The 10001-nt window shown below is 37.9% G+C and overlaps 1 pseudogene; it reads left to right on the forward strand.

Annotated features, from left to right (window-relative positions):
- The first annotated feature begins 2452 nt into the window (after nt 1–2452).
- LOC114211716 (small ribosomal subunit protein eS27-like pseudogene) lies at nt 2453–2611 on the forward strand (annotated as a pseudogene).
- The last annotated feature ends 7390 nt before the right edge of the window (nt 2612–10001 follow it).

Consider the following 10001-nt stretch of genomic DNA (forward strand, 5'->3'; position numbering starts at 1 on the left):
TTCTACATCTGATGATGACTTAAGGAGTCATTTAACTTTTTAAAGTTGAGTTAGGGTGCCTGGGTGGCTCAGTCGGTTAAGCATCTGCTTTCGGCTCAGGTCATGATCCCAGGGTCCTGGGATAGAACCCCGCATTGGGCTCCCTGCTCAGCGGGGAGCCTGCTTCTCCTTCTGCCTCTGCCTGCCACTCCCCCTGCTTGTGCTCTCTCTCTCTTTTTCTCTGTGTCAAATAAATAAATAAATAAATAAATAAATAAATAAATAAATAAATAAATAAAATCTTTAAAAATAAATAAAGTTGAGCTAAACGAATGTAGGCCCATAGTCAGAAATGTGCTGGATTTGGTATGCTTAGGAGACCAAACTGAGGGAAAATATTTTGCTGGACTTTGCTAGGACCTTAAAGAATGTTTGAAAATAGTCACAAAGTTCCTTCTATCAATCCAATGTCTAAGTAACCAACTCCTTACACTCAGGCTTCTTGCATAGGAGGGGCCATTGCCAATTTTCGAGGGTATTGGGGAATCCAAGCACAATCATTCCATTAAAAATGATTAAAATATTTGAGCACCTACCATGTCCCAGGCCTTTTAAAATATATTATTTCGTTAAACTCTCTCAACAACTTCATGAAATCGGTGTTGCTCTCGTTTTAAAGATTAGGAAACTTTGAAGGAGGTTAAGTGACCTTTGATAAACTAGAAAATCCAAGTATTCCAAAGCCCGTGTATTTCAACACCAAATCCAGTGTGGTTTTGACTTTACTGTGGCTTATTTTTATGCCAGAAATCTCTATTAAGTGAAAAGACTAAGAAAACACCCACAGAGTGTCTGAAAGGAAGTGAGGTCATTACTATAACACATCTTCAAAAGAAGGTTTTCTGGTGACAAACTGACAGAAAGGAAGGGTTTAACTTTCACATTTGCAAAGGGCCACAGAAGCAAGAGCTCTCTATTCAGGCACCTTGCATCTCAGGTCCACATCTACTCATGAGGGACTTTAAGCAGTTCCTTAGCCCCCCTTTGCTCGGTCTCTTTCTCTTTTTAGATGAGATGAACGACAGCATCTACTTACAGGATTGGGGTGCTTGTGAGAGCAAATAGATTAATCCATGTAAATCCAGTTTATGGTGCACAGGAAGTGCTGCAGGAGGTGCTAGTGATAATTATTTAGGGGAAGTCAAAGTCTTTTTCAATTTTGTATTCTTTTTAATTAGAATGAATCTTCCTTTAAGCCTCATTTCTCTTAAAATTGTCCAAGATTCTGAAGTTTTAGATTATTATTTTGGGGATGAATACACATTTTCAAAGCATCTCCTTTGGGGCATTGCTTTAATTTATGTGCCACCACCCACTTCTGGATCATTCATAGAAAAATTACATTCTAATTATGATGAGTCAATAATAATAATAATAATAATGGCACAGTAACAAATCACTGTTTAATTATTATCAAACCCAACTGAGGTTTAGCAGCCGTCTGGTTTGGGTTCGGGTCTAGCAGTGCCGCTTGCTAGCTGGGTGCTTTCTTTTGGAAATATGGGCTCTTTCCTTCCATCTGAGGTGCTGTGGTTCTAGGAAGGTTGTGAGTCTGACTGAGAATGACTCAGTCCATGAGGAAATATGTGCTTGGAAGACATCCTTCCAGAAGGCAAACCTGAATAAAATCTTTCGCTTCAAAAATGGAAGCAGACAAGGGAACTGGTTTGTCTGGTTTGAGTGTGCTTTCAGTGCTGTATACAACAGCACTTTCAGGTTTATTCCCTTCCAAATATTTCTTCTGCCTTGTGTCACCTACAGGTAGGAAACATTGACCTTACAGGTGGTATATCACTTTTACTTTCATTTCCTTCAGTGCATGGAGCAAGGATTGCCAGGGCCTTCCTATGCTTCTGGTATTGAAAACACAGCAGGGTATCATGACTTTATCAGAGTCTTCCAAAAGGCCACAAGATGGGGATATTACTCTACAAATTTAGATATTTTAACTCATTCTACAAATAATTATTGAGTGCCTACTACGTGCTTGGCATTGTGCCAGGTTCTGGAATTACAGTGATGAGTAAAACAGACCTTGCTCACTGGAGTTTTCAGTATCAGAGAGAAGGTAGATGTTTGAATGTGGATTTAACATTCTGCTTAGTGCTGTGGTGACAGAAATGCAGGGGGCCATAGGCATGAATGATAGGGGCCCTAAATGCAATTTGAGAAGGGCCTGGACAGAGCTCTTGGAAGACTTCCTGGAGTAAAGAGTGTCTATGCTGAGACCTGCAGAATGGCTAAGCATTACCTAGGAGCAGAGTTCTAATTTCGACAGAAGAATGGCATGCCCAGAGGCCCAGCGGGGAAGGTAAATTTCGTTCTGTGAAGCAATGTTCTCTGGAAAAAGTTAAATGTTAAAGATGTTAAATGTTAAAAATGTTAAAAAATTCAGAGCCCAAATTCCTATTTTATGGATATAAAATGTCCAGACTGCTACAAGATTACCACGGTTTTCAGTCATGCTTAGATGCTGGTTCTTTGTGTAGGCTGTTCAGCAGTGTTGTGCCAGCCAACAGGAGGAAAGGCCAGACTCACAGAGGGGTGTTCATTTAGAAGAAAGCAACACTAATGATCCACACAACCTCTTGAATTTGTGTTATATTGCAGAAAGCATTATCAGTTCAGTAATTCCAGTTAATCTACCAAGATAATGTAATTATGCTTAATTTTGTAAGATTTACAACAGTGATCTCATATTTTGGTGTCAGTTTTTCAATAAAGTTTTGATTATGGGCAAAAAAAGAAGTTAAAAATGTTAAATTGTAGTTGAAGCCTAAGAGTAGTGTTGAGAGATGGGTCTAGGCCATACCATGAAGGGACTTGAAGGTCATGTTTTTAGGGTAATTTTCAGGTCAGTGGGAAAGTGGTTCCTCTTATACTGGTTTGTCCACCTGGAAGGTCTTTCTTATCCTTCTCTGACTGGCACAATCCCTGTCAACTGTCAATGTTCGTGTGTTTTCTAGGAATCCCGATCCCTTATCTACCACAACTGGGCTCAGCGCCTCATCTTTGGCACAGTATATTCTCCATCTATCACTTAGGCAGGGGTCCTCATTGTTAACACAGCAAATGGCGACTTGAATCCTACATCCCCTGCTTTCTCGTAAGTTCTTGGCTTCAGATTCCTGACTTGGAAAATGAGGCTAATAATAGCAGCCATCTCATAGAGTTTTGTGAAACAGTCTGAAAGTTGGAAGTGCTTAGCATATTACCTGGCACCTAATATGTGTTGAATAAATATTAGCCATTGATATCAGTTATCCTAAATGTTAGGGGTTGATGTCCATTACCCTGAATTTAGTTTCTTGATCTCTCGTCTCCTTCTCCTATTATCTTCCAAAGTTCTGGAGGACAGGGACCATGTCTTATTTTACCGTTATGACTCTGGCTTCTACCACCATTCCTGGAACAAAGAAGTGCTCAATCGATAGTCATTGGATAATGAATGAGTGTATTTATTATGTGACTTGCATTTGTTTCACATTTAAAACTATTAATTCCAAGGTGATATAGTTGAAGATTGTGTGTAGTGAAGCTCCTTTGTGATCTACCCCATCAGGAAATGGGAATCTTCCTATGGACAGAAGACATGTGTGATTTAGGGTTTTAAAATACTTATTTTATTTTTCCAAGTTTTGTTGATCATCCTTACTTTAATCAATGTCAATTGCTTTCTGAATTTAATGAGTGATTTAAAAAAATTCACTTAACATTAAAAATTTTAACTCACAGGAGTATTCATATTTTAATGTTGTTTTTAAGGAATATGAACACATATTCAGGAACATATAAATTTGCTTTTACTTGAATTTTAAACTTAGCTATAGAGAGTTTACTTAAATTAATATAGTCAGTCAAACACTTTGGAACAATATGACTAGTAATTCATTTTATTATTTCTAATATATGAGGTGGTGCTGAACTGACTTTTAAAAAGGTGTGCATTTCTTAGTAGTTGAAAGAGCATGAGATTACAAGCCTAGAGATCTAGATTCTACTGTTGGATCTACGTTAAACAAGCTTTACAACATTGGGAAGTCAATTTTCCTTTTATGAACCTCCATTTCATTTCTAAATTTGGCTGGATTTCAGATAAGATTCTCTCTGAGTTCCTAAATCCCATGATTTGATAACTTTCTGTTCAGATGATGAGCCAGTGAGCTTCTGGCAAAGCAGATTGGTGTGTATATAAATGCTGTGGATTAAAATCAGACATTGATTTCTTTTTTCACTGTAACACTTTTGTTTAAACTCTGCTTTTCTGGGGAAGAGGGTGAGATAACAGCCGAAAGCTAGTATTTATTGAGTCCTTACTAAATTAGGCGGAGTGATTTACATGCGTTATCCAAATCCGATTCCACTGAATGAATATTATATTATTAGCCACATTGTACATGTAAGGAGGCAGGTTTCAGAGAGGTTTAGCGATTTAGCCAAGGTCACACAGCTTGTAAAGTAGTAGCAAAAGGCTGATTACAGAGCCCACTCTCTTAGCCATTAAGCTGTATTGACTACTTCTTATAGAGGGTCTACTATTTGTCAGGCATTGTGGTAGACAATCCACAAGCATTCTTTTATTAAGTTCTCCCAACATTCCTGTGGAGTAATTCTCATTAACTCCATATATTTTCTTTATCAGAGTAACTAGAAATTATAGGACAAAGGCATATCAGGGAGAAAAAAGTCCACAAACATAAATAGGAAAAACCTGAGGCCTTGGCATGGCAGTTGTTTAACCATTTTAAAAGATACAGTTTTCCTCTGACTTAGACTGTTAATGATTATTTACAAAGTCAGCTGCTATTTTGTCTGAAATTCTTTTATTCTGGCATTAATAGAAAATAAAAAGTTGAATTACAGCCTCTGCCCTTAAGAATCTCAGGTTTAGGGCACGTGGGTGGCTCAGTCGGTTAAGCATCTGCCTTCGGCTCAGGTCATGATCCCGGGGCCCTGGGATTGCCCTGTGTTGGGCTCCTGCTCGGTGGGGAGCCTGCTTCTGCCTCTCCCTCTGCCTCTCTTCACTGCCGGTGCTCTCTCTCTCTCTCTCAAATACATAGACAAAATCTTAAAAATAAAAAAGAATCTACAGTTTATATTCCCCTTAAGATTGCAAGATCTTGGCAAACTAGTAACATCTCTGAGCCTCCATTTTCTTATCTGTAAAATGAGCATAGTTCCTACCTTGTAGGGCTGTTATGATTATTAGGGACAATGCACAGAAAGCATCTGTAATAATGTCAACAATATAGGAGATACTCAGTAAATGATAACTGTAGTAATTTTTATGATTGTTATACATTACTATTGTTTCCCACTTCATTTTAAACTTCTTGATAACAAGGGGTATGCCTTCCCACAGTGATTTTCAGGTAACACGGATGCAGAATATTTTTAAATGAAATATTGATTATAAATCCTTTCCATAAATCCTGTGGTAATAAATCCTTTTCATTGACCAGATTGGTTAGGAGAGACTGATGAGTGTTTAGATGTGAACCAATGAGATGAATGGAGGCTCCAGAATTGGATATGGAAGGGAGTGTGTGGACCAGAGAGATATACAGAGGAGGAGGCATTGTGAGGATTTGGTGATGAGCTGGAAGTGGTGAGAGGAAAGGTGGGGTGTCTCTGGATAACTGAGCTTTCCAGCTTGAGTGGATGGGAGAAGGACAGGGTTGGGGTGGAGAAGGATTTGAATGGCTGAGTTTGACACATGTTGAGTTTGAGCTGTGTGGTAGGAAGACAGCTCCTTGGCTCTGAATAGGTGACATGCAGTGGATCTCAGGGGCTCTGAGAGCAGACAGAGGAAGTTCAGAGCTCTTGGAAGGCACATTAAGATTAGGTTTCCTGAAAACACTGACTAACAAATTGTCTCTCTCTATATATATTTTTTCACTTTAACATTGGCCATTAAAGCCTCAAACAAAATGAGCAAATAATGTGGAAATTTCAGGTAGGCACAAAAGTATGAAAGTTTTTGGAAAGTTTTGAGGTAGTTTCTTAGCCCTCATTAAATCAAAATTTTTTGGTGCATCCTATGAAAACTCTAGGATGTATTTTAGCACATGTCCCAGAAAATTTCCTCCCATTTCAAATGTATTAGACCCACTTTCCTATTTTGATACTAACATTCAATATTTTGTTGACCTTTTTGTCTTTAGAAGCACGTTGAATTTTTTAAAAAATGCCAAAATGAAAAATAAAATCTCATCTGATAACATATAATCTCAGTAATTTGACACAATAGAACAATTGTCTTATTGCTATTTTGAGTGGAATTGTGCATACTCTTCCACTGTTCTTAAAGATTATATCATTTCCTTGTCCTTTTCATGAAGCAAAATAGATTAGCTAATTTTATCCTCAGTGCTGAGAACTTCAGTGTCATTTGCAGGCAAACAACCACGCTGCAACGCTGTGCATGGGGATTTAGCTCAAGGCCTGCTCTCCTCCTCCACAGGCCCACCATTCCCTCCTGTGCAGTTCTAGGCCAAGGGGCCAATCTGAAGCCTCAGCATCTTCATACAAGAACTCCTGAGACTCAAAGTACCACTAATTCTTTTAAAATCTGCTTCTCTACAACTACAAAAAAAAAAAAAGGAAATAGAATTAAATAACTAAGCAAGAGTTACATCCATTAATATTGAATTTTAGGAAACTTCTATATTAGGTTCCTATTGCTGTTGTATGAAATTATGACAAACTTAGTGGCTTAAAAAACAGCACAAATGTATCATCTTACAGTTCTGGAAGTTATCAATCCAAAAATCACTCTGAGCAGGTTAAATTCAAGGTGTTGGCAGGGCTGCATTCCTCTTTGGAGGCTCTATAGAAGAACTGGTTTTCTTGCCTTTTCTAGCTTTTAGAGGTTGCCTGCATTCCTTGGGCATGTGGTTGCCTTCCATCTTCGGAGCCACCAATAGCCTGTCAAGTCTTTCTCCCTCCGCATCTCTCTGACACTGACTCTTCTCCCTCCTTCTTCCATTTTTAAGGACCTTGTGATGCCATTGGGCTCACCTGGATAACTCAAAATAATTTACCCATCCAAGGTCAGCTGATCAGCAAACTTTAATTCTATCTGCTACTTTCCCTTTTTCCATGGAATTTAATATTTACAGGTTTTGGGGATTAGGATGTAGACAATTTAGGAGGTGCTCCTTAAAGGTACTCCTGTCTATTGCACTTCTTAATCACATTAAACATAACATGGTGTTAATGGCATAATCATAGAATTTGAAATGTTTATGTAAAAGACATCAGGGTTCTACTATAGTTGGATTCTACATAGTTGTTCTGAAAATAACTCAACACTGCTATCCTCATTTCAGATGTCAGGGGCCTATTTGAGACATGGAGTCTCTTAAAATAACATGATTGATTGTGTGTGTGAGAGGTAGGAAAAAGTCAAAGAAGACAAATCAGTGAGTCACTGTGTATTACTTTAGGCAACACTGTGCATTAGAACTTTCTGAGATGACAGAAATGTTCTCTATCTGCACTAATATGGTAGCCATTAGCTACATGTAGATACTGAGTCCCTGAAATATGGCTAGATCAACTGGGGAACTGAATTATTAATTTTACTTAAAATCAGTTTGGGGTGCCTCGTGGCTCAGTTGGTGGAGCACGCGACTCTTGATCTCAGGGTCCTGAGTTCAGACCCCACTGTGGGATGTAGAGATTACTTACAAATAAAATCTTTAAAAAAAAAAATAAAATCAATTTAAGTTTCTGTAGTCACATGAGTCAGAAGTCCGGCCTTTTAAATTCTAGTTTGGCCTTTTACTAGCTTGAGGGCTTCTTTATAAGGGCAGTTAATTTAGCCTGTTTGAATCTTAATTTACTTCTCTGTAAATTTGAGAAGCTAATTTTTTGTTTTCATTTTTTTTTTTGAAATAATTTTAGACTGACAAGAAGTTGCAAAATTAGCACAGAGAGTTCCTGTTTATCCTCCCTGGCAGCTTCCCCCAATGACAAGATCTTAGATAACCACAGGGCATTATTAAAATCAGATCATTCACATGGGTAGAGTACCATGAACTAAACTGCACACCTTATTCAGATTTCACCCATTTCATACATGTAAACACTTTGGGGTGGATATATAGTTGTGTGAAATTTTATTACATGTGTAGATATGTGTGATCTCCACCATAATAAAATACATACCTGTTCCATCACCGTAAAGAAACTCCATTATGCTATTTCTTTAAGTCATACCCTCTTCCTGAGCCTAACTTCTGGCAACACTGATCTGTTTTCCATCACAAAAATTTTGTTATTTTGGGACTGTTTTATAAATGGGATCATACAGGGTGGCTTTTTTTTTTTTTTCACTCAGCATACTGCTGATCCACTCAAGTTGTGTGTATCAGTGTTCACTCCTGCTTGTTGCTCAGTAGTATTCCATTTTATGGATGTACCACAGTTTGTTTATCCATTTACCTACTGAAGGACATTTGGGTTATTTTTAGCTTTTGACTCTTAAAAATAAAGCTGCTATGAATGTGCATGTAGAGGTTTCTGGGAGAACATAAATTTTCATTTCTCTATGATGAATACCCAGGCATATAATTGGTGGGTCATATATTTTATAGGGGAAATAACTGATTAACAGCTAAATATATATCTTAAAATGATTACATAAAAATATCAAAACTATGCAAGGTCAGATTAATTATATTTTTAAATAATTCAGGGGGAAATATGAACATAATAGAAATTAAAAGGAACTTACAAAGGTACATGTTAAAATGCATTGCTTTTGTTTGTTTCTCCCACTTGATTTATTTATTTATTTTTATTTATTTATTTTTTATTATTATTATTTTTTTAAATTTATTTATTTGACAGAGAGAGACAACGAGAGCAGGAACACAAGCAGGGGCAGTGGGAGAGGGAGAAGCAGGTCTCCCGCTGAGCAGGGAGCCCGGCGCGGGGCTCAATCCCAGGACCCTAGGATCACGACCCGAGCCGAAGACAGACGCTTAATGACTGAGCCACCCAGGTGCCCCTGATTGATTTTTTTAAAGATTTTTATTTATTTGAGAGAGGAAGAAAGAGCAGATGTGAGTTGGGGGAGGGGCAGAGGGAGAAGGAGAGGGATAAGCAGACTCTGCACTGAGCACGGAGGCTGACACCGGACTCGATTGCAGGATGCTGAGATCATGACCTGAGTGGAAATCAAGAGTTAGATGTTCAACTGACTGAGCCATCCAGGCACCCCTCTCCCACTTAATTTAAATAATGATATAGTTCTCACCTCTCCTTCACAGGTTATTAAAACTTTACATTAAGGGCAACATGGAGTTGTTTTGTATCTTTTTTTTTTTTTTTTGAGTTGTTTTGTATCTTGACTGACTGTAGTGTTGGATAAATGAACCTCTACATATGTACAATTCTGTGGAACTACACAGACACTCACACACACACACACACATACATATGAGTGCATATAAAACTAGGAAAATCTGAACAAGGTTGAAGAATCATATCACTGTTAATATGTTGGTTGTGATATTGTACTATAGGTAGGCAAGATATTACCATTTGAGGAAACTGGATCAAGAGTACTCTATCTCTCTCTTATTTCTTACAATTGCAGAAGAAGCTACAGTTATTTCAAAAATAGAAAGTTTAATTTAAAAAGCCCCATCAACCATTTGCTCTATTTCTGGGGCTTGCCACCAATCTGTAGGCTTTATATAATCTTTGAATTTTCAGAGTGTATATGGTTCAGTCAAAAAGCTCAATTGCTTATCCTGAAACAGTTTTTTTGAGCAACTGCACAATAATCTGCATGATCAAAGCATACTAAACAGCCTATGACTCAGAAACATGACATTCTACCACTTCTTTTGGCACATTCTTTTTAAAAATACATGATAACATTTTAGGGAAACTCTGTCATTGACCTCTCCCATTCCTTAGATGCTCTGCTACAGGGTTCCACTCGAATG

Source organism: Eumetopias jubatus, unplaced genomic scaffold, assembly GCF_037043125.1.
Source record: "Eumetopias jubatus isolate StellerSeaLion01/CBP00866 unplaced genomic scaffold, mEumJub1_p1.0 scaffold_3, whole genome shotgun sequence".
Taxonomy (NCBI): domain Eukaryota; kingdom Metazoa; phylum Chordata; class Mammalia; order Carnivora; family Otariidae; genus Eumetopias; species Eumetopias jubatus.